Source organism: Mchenga conophoros, linkage group LG7, assembly GCF_057382185.1.
Source record: "Mchenga conophoros isolate Kocher_MC1m ecotype Shallow Benthic linkage group LG7, M_conophoros_male_GT1.1, whole genome shotgun sequence".
NCBI lineage: Eukaryota > Metazoa > Chordata > Actinopteri > Cichliformes > Cichlidae > Mchenga > Mchenga conophoros.
This window is the reverse complement of record NC_140532.1, coordinates 30,958,590-30,965,394: the sequence shown is the minus strand read 5'-3', so window position 1 is coordinate 30,965,394 and position 6,805 is coordinate 30,958,590. Positions and strand designations below refer to the sequence as shown.

At 42.5% G+C, this 6,805-nt stretch overlaps 1 pseudogene across 1 annotated transcript; it reads left to right on the top strand.

The window, feature by feature from the left end:
- Window positions 1-3,130: 3,130 nt before the first annotated feature.
- On the top strand, window positions 3,131-4,321 carry LOC146570432 (uncharacterized; annotated as a pseudogene). Its single transcript, XR_014893028.1, has 3 exons — window positions 3,131-3,222; window positions 3,308-3,582; window positions 3,674-4,321. The product of XR_014893028.1 is annotated as an uncharacterized LOC146570432 (transcript).
- The last annotated feature ends 2,484 nt before the right edge of the window (window positions 4,322-6,805 follow it).

Here is a 6,805-nt window from a genome sequence, read left to right as displayed (position 1 = left end):
GTCAGAAACAAGCTGTTTCAGCTACTCTCACTTTAAGACAACATTGTTCTTATAGGGTGCCCCTCATAAACAGAAGTGGGTGGAGCTTCTGTGTGTCTGAGATGACCATATTAGGAATACCTAGTCTTTATGACATCACACAGATCTAAGAGTTGGAAAAAACAGTCTGAAACTGTTTTTAAATTAGTGTGAAGCCTGAGCTTTTTACTCACGTGGATTCATCCTATACACCAGACTTTCCCAAAGTGTGGGGCCCACCCCCTAGGGGGGGCGCAGAGCCATTGCAGGGGGGGCGCGGCATGAAAAGGGAAAAAAAAAAAAACAAGGCTTGGACACTGCTAGCACGGGGCCTACACAAACGCAAAGCAGGAGATGAAGCATAGCTGAATATGTTTCCAAACCAACTTCATTCTAAGCCAAAGGCTAGAAAATATGGTGAAGCAGATCTTTCCTTTGGCTTCACCTGCACAAGTGCAGAATTGGTCTTTCCTTCCTCGCTGGGCTCTCCAAATCACAGACAAACAGTATCCCACATTCTTGATTTTTAGTTCACAAACACTTGTTGTAATGACTAACTACTCCTGACATTTTGGAGATGTTGGCTCTTTATACAGTAAAGTTACAGTGAGATACAAATAATATCAGGCTGATCCTGCCACGATTTGTTCCCCTTGTCTAAATCACGGACAAACAGTATCCCACAGCTGTTCATGTTTTTGAACCCATTTTGCACAGAGAGGCATTTATTTTGAAAAATTTCTTGATAGCTATGTTGAATATTATTACACAGGAAAATAACAACTACACCGTGCCTCTGCCTTTCTAAATAGAGGGACAGTAACTGCGTGTTTATATGTAAGCGTGTAAAACCTGAAGATAGAGACAAAATACTGTTAATCTAACTGCCATTCTGCAATTCCTCTTATGTAAGCAATAACGTGGCGCACAGCCGACGTGAAAAAAGGTACATTCCTTTAACGGTGCGTGACGAACTCTGTATTCCTCGTCCACACATAAACGCAAAAAAAGAGTTTTGAAAAATCGCCGTTTTCGGTGATTCGAAACGCCGTTTACGTGTGGATGAAACAGCTGCGTTTTGTAAAATACCCGTGTAGGTGCGGACGTAGCGTAAAAGAGTTAGTAGTCTATTTTCTTACTACCTGCAGATTACTTGTATTTGCTTAATTGTTTACTAAATGTTTGAGGTGTGAAATAAACTGCAATTGAGCAAATATGGGTGTGTGTGGTTGGAGGATGTGTTAGTGCGTGTGTGTGTGCGCGCACATGCGAGGGGGGCGCGAACATTTTTCTGTAAAACAAAGGGGGGCCCAGCGAAAAAAGTTTGGGAACCACTGCATACACCTTTGAAAAGGTTTAGTATTATCATGAAATTGAAACAGGAAATGCATGACAGGAAATGAGGAAAGTCATCGCAGGTCAGCTTTAAAGGACATATCAGGGAGCTGAGTACTTAACTAAAAATAAAGGGGGAGTTTCACAGGATGCTGTATCTATGCATATCAGGGTTAACTATACTTGGCAACACAGTAAATTATCCAATAGCAGAAAAAACTGCCTCACTGCAAGTGTATAGAAGAAGAAAGAAATCATCTGAATGTCTCTATCAAACATGGTCATTATGCATTATAGCCCAATTCAAAGTGAAATGTTATCATACACAGAATTACTGGATTATCTGTGAGAGATAGGGACACCAAGGGTACCAAAAATAGAGCTTTGCCCTTAGTGAATGCCTGCAGGAAACATTTGTGGCTGTGGCTGATACAGGCTGTTTGAAGCTATTCCCTATTCACGATCCAGTGCACTATATTTACCCCGGGCAGTTTTATTTGAGCGCCTGAATTCTGAGTGTGAAATTATGGTGCTAGTGGAAGTGTACAGCACTTTTTCATTCTATTCTGGCATGGGTGCTACTTTTTGCTTACACAAAGACATTTCCTGCATTTTCCAGATGTTTGCAAGGCTTACGAATGGTAGATGTACTCTGTGAGTCCACAGAGTGAGAGAGTGTGTGTGTGTGCATGCAAGACTCAGATTACCACTGAAACTGCCTCAGATAGAAGCCATTCCCATACTGTCAGGACACACACTGTTATGTCTGGACAGCTGTTTTTACCCCCTTCAGATGCAGACAGAGATAGTCTGAAAATATATGTGTGTGGAATTCAGTTTGGACAAATCTGAACAACAGTTACAAGGAGTAACTTTTATTCTTTATTTGTGCTCTTTTTTTGTTCAAAAATAATGGTATCCTAAGACGTGGATTTAATAATACATACGCCCGTGATTGAGCTGATTTGAAATAATTTCCCGCAGACTACCCTAACATTAAACATATTTTATTGCCAGCGTCAAATATGCAATATAATCTAAAAAATTAGACTTTTGCTGAGTCTACACTCCATGTCCTCCATGCGTTCGTGTGACATGGCTGGTAGTGGTTCCTGGAGGTTACTAACAGGTTTCCACGGTTACCTTCAGTTTTTCGTTTATACCTGCAAATACTCACTAACTCCTAGCCACGTGGTAGTAAAGCTTGATTACAGTTTTTTCTGAATGCTTAAACCCTAACTGTGATTCCTGTAGCACAATTTCTAAAACTATTCAGACTTATAGCAAAACCACTCACTGAGTTTGCAAAACTAAAAGCACAAAAACTGCTTTGCACTCAGTTTGCAATTTTGTAACACACACTTTGCAAAACTGTAGGCACAATTCACTGCACAACACTCAATTACCAAATTTCCAACACACTCCTAGCAAAAGTATACACATGTATGGCTATCATTAACACTAATTTGCCAACTGTCTGGCACACTTTCACATGTGAAAACTTTTTTAGATAATTAGTCCACTTTGCAATCAGCCTAAGCACTATAAACAGGCCACAGGTAAGCTGTCTATGTAGAGTACAATGGAAGGAGCAGTAAGAGTGAGAAGAGTGAGAATCAGAGGAGGGAGAGGACGTGGAGGTGAAGAAGTTGGAGGAAGAGGACGTGGAGGAGCAAGAAGAGGACGAGGAGGGGAAAGAGGAAGGGTAAGAAGAGTAAGAAACAGAATAACTGATGACACCAGAGCTACAATAGTGGACCATGTTATCAACCATGGGATGACCCTGAGGGAAGCTGGCCAACGGGTTCAGCCTAAACTGAGCCGCTACACTGTGGCAAGCATCATTAGGACATTTCGAAATGAGAATCGGTAAGTACTTTGTAGCACTGCCATACTCTAATGAGAAACACAACAGTACCATACATGCAAAAATACTGAAATTGTTACTTTACAGAATTGCTAGACGTCCAGATGTTGGGGGCAGAGGCAGAATGTTCACTCCAGAGCAAGAGACCCATATAGTGAAAATGGTGATTGCCAATAATGCAATAAGACTGCGCGAAATACAGCAGCGCATAATGGATGATGACACCATCTTTCAAAATATACACAGTGCAAGCATTTCTACACTAAGTCGTGTACTTGCGCGCCACAGAATAAGAATGAAGCAAAGTTCCTTTCGAGAGAAACACAGAACGTGTAAAGCAACTGCGATATGACTATGTGCAGGTAAGCTAGTGTCATTGGTTCTGAATTTGGAAGTGCATACTGTAGTGCTGTGCATGGGCCTGATGTGTTGCATTTGTTTTGTCTTGTCCAGAGAGTGATGGAACTAGAAGCAGATGCAATGGGACATGAGCTACTTTTTGTAGATGAGGCCGGTTTTAACCTCAGTAAAACCAGGAGACGTGGCAAGAACATTATTGGACACCGTGCCATCATCAATGTCCCAGGACAACGTGGTGGTAACATAACCATGTGTGCAGCTATAAGCCAAAATGGTGTTGTTCACCATCATGCAACCATAGGCCCATACAACACTGCACACATTATTGCATTCCTGGACACCTTGCATGACATGCTCGCTGTTCAGAGACCAGAGCAGACCCGATATGTCATCATATGGGACAATGTTAGTTTCCATAGGGCTGCTTTGGTCCGCAACTGGTTTACAGACCATCCATCCTTCATGGCACTCAACCTCCCTCCATACTCTCCATTCTTGAATCCCATCGAGGAGTTCTTCTCTGCCTGGCGCTGGAAAGTGTATGACCGTCATCTTCATCAACAGGTAGCCCTTTTACAGGCAATGGAGGAGGCATGTGGAGATATTGACCAGGCATCATGTCAGGCCTGGATACGGCATTCAAGGAGATATTTTCCCCGGTGCCTTGGACTGGAGGATATCGCATGCGATGTGGACGAAATTTTGTGGCCGGACCCAGAAAGACGACATGATGTAGGCTGATTGTCTTTTTTTCCCCTTTTATTTGTGGAATTCCTATTTTGTGTTCTGACTTTGTCTTGGTTTTGATGAGTGTGAATAAACACCAATACTTGACATTTGGATCCTTGTATGTTTACATGACACTATGACAAAGGTGTGACCTCAAATTGACATCTGTACACAGAGAAAGCAAAAGCCAGATGTGTTTTGTATTCATACCATCAGTGTGCAGTTGGCGCATTGTGTGCTTAGTAGATGATGGCTTGTGTGTACTGTTTGATACGAAAACAACATTTTTACAAAGGTGTGAAGGGTTAATCTAGCTGTGTTCGCTTTTGCAAGAGAACTAAAATGTTTTGATAATTGGGTGACAGGTTTTTTTTTTTATTTGTGTGTAGAGTTTTGCAAAATTAGCCAATAGTTACAAAAAATGTGCTTAAGCAATCAGAAAAAACTGTAACTGCAATACAAATTGGACATGGAGAAGGTTTGCCTTCAAAGTAGAAGTTGTGCCTTAGTGCTGTAACCAACATATTGCAAAGTGTGCAACTTTTACTTTGAAGGAAAACAGTTTTTACAACAGAGTAGTTGGAAACGTCTGTCAGTGACTAAGATATTAGCAGTGTTTTTCCCAGCAACTGCCATTAGCTTCCAGGAACAACTTGTAACTGGTTGGAAAATATAATTTTTTTCCTCTTGACCAGTGGTTGGCAATCGATTGTGCACCAGTTTGTATTCCTGTGTCCCTGGACCTTATTCACTTTAACCAATGTTGTAACATCTTCAAAATGGCAGACTAGTCCACTAATCACTTGTGTCACATAACAGAGCCCATCACAAACTCCAGATAAGGACAAAAAAGTAATATGGATTTGGATAAGGTTAAGTCTCAAACATTTGGATGCTACAGTTTCTGTGTTAAGTTTTGCCTTTTGGTTCTTCCAAGCACAGGAAATTGAAGTAGACATGCAAAATGTTAACCTTAGATTGATCAACATTTAGGGTCAAGTCTTTAACAGCAACCCCTTTGTTACCTGTTTGGAACAACCTAACAAAAGAAATTTTTACTGAAAAATCTTTGGCATGTGACTAAAACCCAGAACCCAGCTGTAACACTAAGTGGCTCGGTAGTGACCTAGTGGATGTCAAACTGGACAGATTGCATTATACCTAAGAGCTGTTGGATAAGGATAAGACAAATATCTGAAAGGCAGCCAGGAGCTGAAAAAGGTTTACCTGTGGAAATCTTTCAAATTACCATTCAGAGTGATCCATCCAAGAAGTTTAAATTCATGTTAAAAAGAAAAAAATGTTCAGCTTCGGGGACGGAAGCAATTTCATGGCTACCTTGGTCCTGGATGACATTAGTTGTGACTGAAGTTGTTGCTGTTGCATCATCAGAGAGTTGTGGGCAATGAGCCGGGCCGGGCTGGGCTGGGGTAAATGTTCCATTATGATTCAATTACCCCGCGTGGCCAATGGTGAGTTAGCCACAGTATGTGAGCTGTGAGTCTTGCCAGTCAGGTGTGGAGGTCACCAGACAAGTAGGAGGACGTTTTGTCCATCAGCTCTGCATCTCCAAGGACATTCAGGCTCTTACACAGAACAAGACCTTGAAGAAAGGAGACGGGAGGGGGGTTGAAGTACTCAGTATCTGTGACTACCATATAAATACCAGACATCAACCCTATTTATTTTTTATAAGAGGGCACTTAAAAGTCAAGTTTATTTATCCAGACCTCCAGCTTGTAGTGCAGACTCTTGGTTATTGCTCTTTCTGACATTATATACATTTGAGATAACAGTAAAACTGTTACGGCCGGGGCCGCTTCAGACGGGTGACAGGACTCAAATGCAGGATGCCGAACAGCACGTAAGTAGTTTTTAAAGATGATATTTAATTACTCAAAAATATTCATAAACAGGAAAGTGAGTTTGACAAGTACGACGTGCCACAACTGAATCTAAGTAACAGTCTGGTCCTGGTCAGAGGGAACAGCAGTTCTGGGGATTGGGCTGGAGAGCGAATCACATTAGGTCCAGGAAAAAGGTCAGGGTCACTGTAACAGAGTGCAGACGTTCAGATACGAATAAGGAGACATATGAATATGTTGTTCGTTCAGAATCCTCCTTCGTACTGCGTACTTGCCACGGGTGGTCGGAGATGACGTGGAGGGGTGAGTGGTCCGGGTGTGTAGTCCGAAAACTCCTGGCGTGGAGGCAGAGAGGCAGGTAGGTGATTCGGGTAAACAGCCTGTGGGACTGCCAGATGGTCCAATATCCAGGTAGGAGCTCTTCGGCGGAGATTGGCAGTTAGGTGTGGTGGTGTTAGCAGAGAATCTGGCGAAGAGAGATTGAGTACGCTGGCCTTATGAGTCCCCGGCTAAATTACCCGCAGGTGTGAGCGATCAGCAAAACACTGAGGCCCCTCCCCGGGGTGGAGATGCCGGCTCGGAGGGAGACACACTGGCACACACCCGGACCATGACAAAAAGGGTCTGTTTA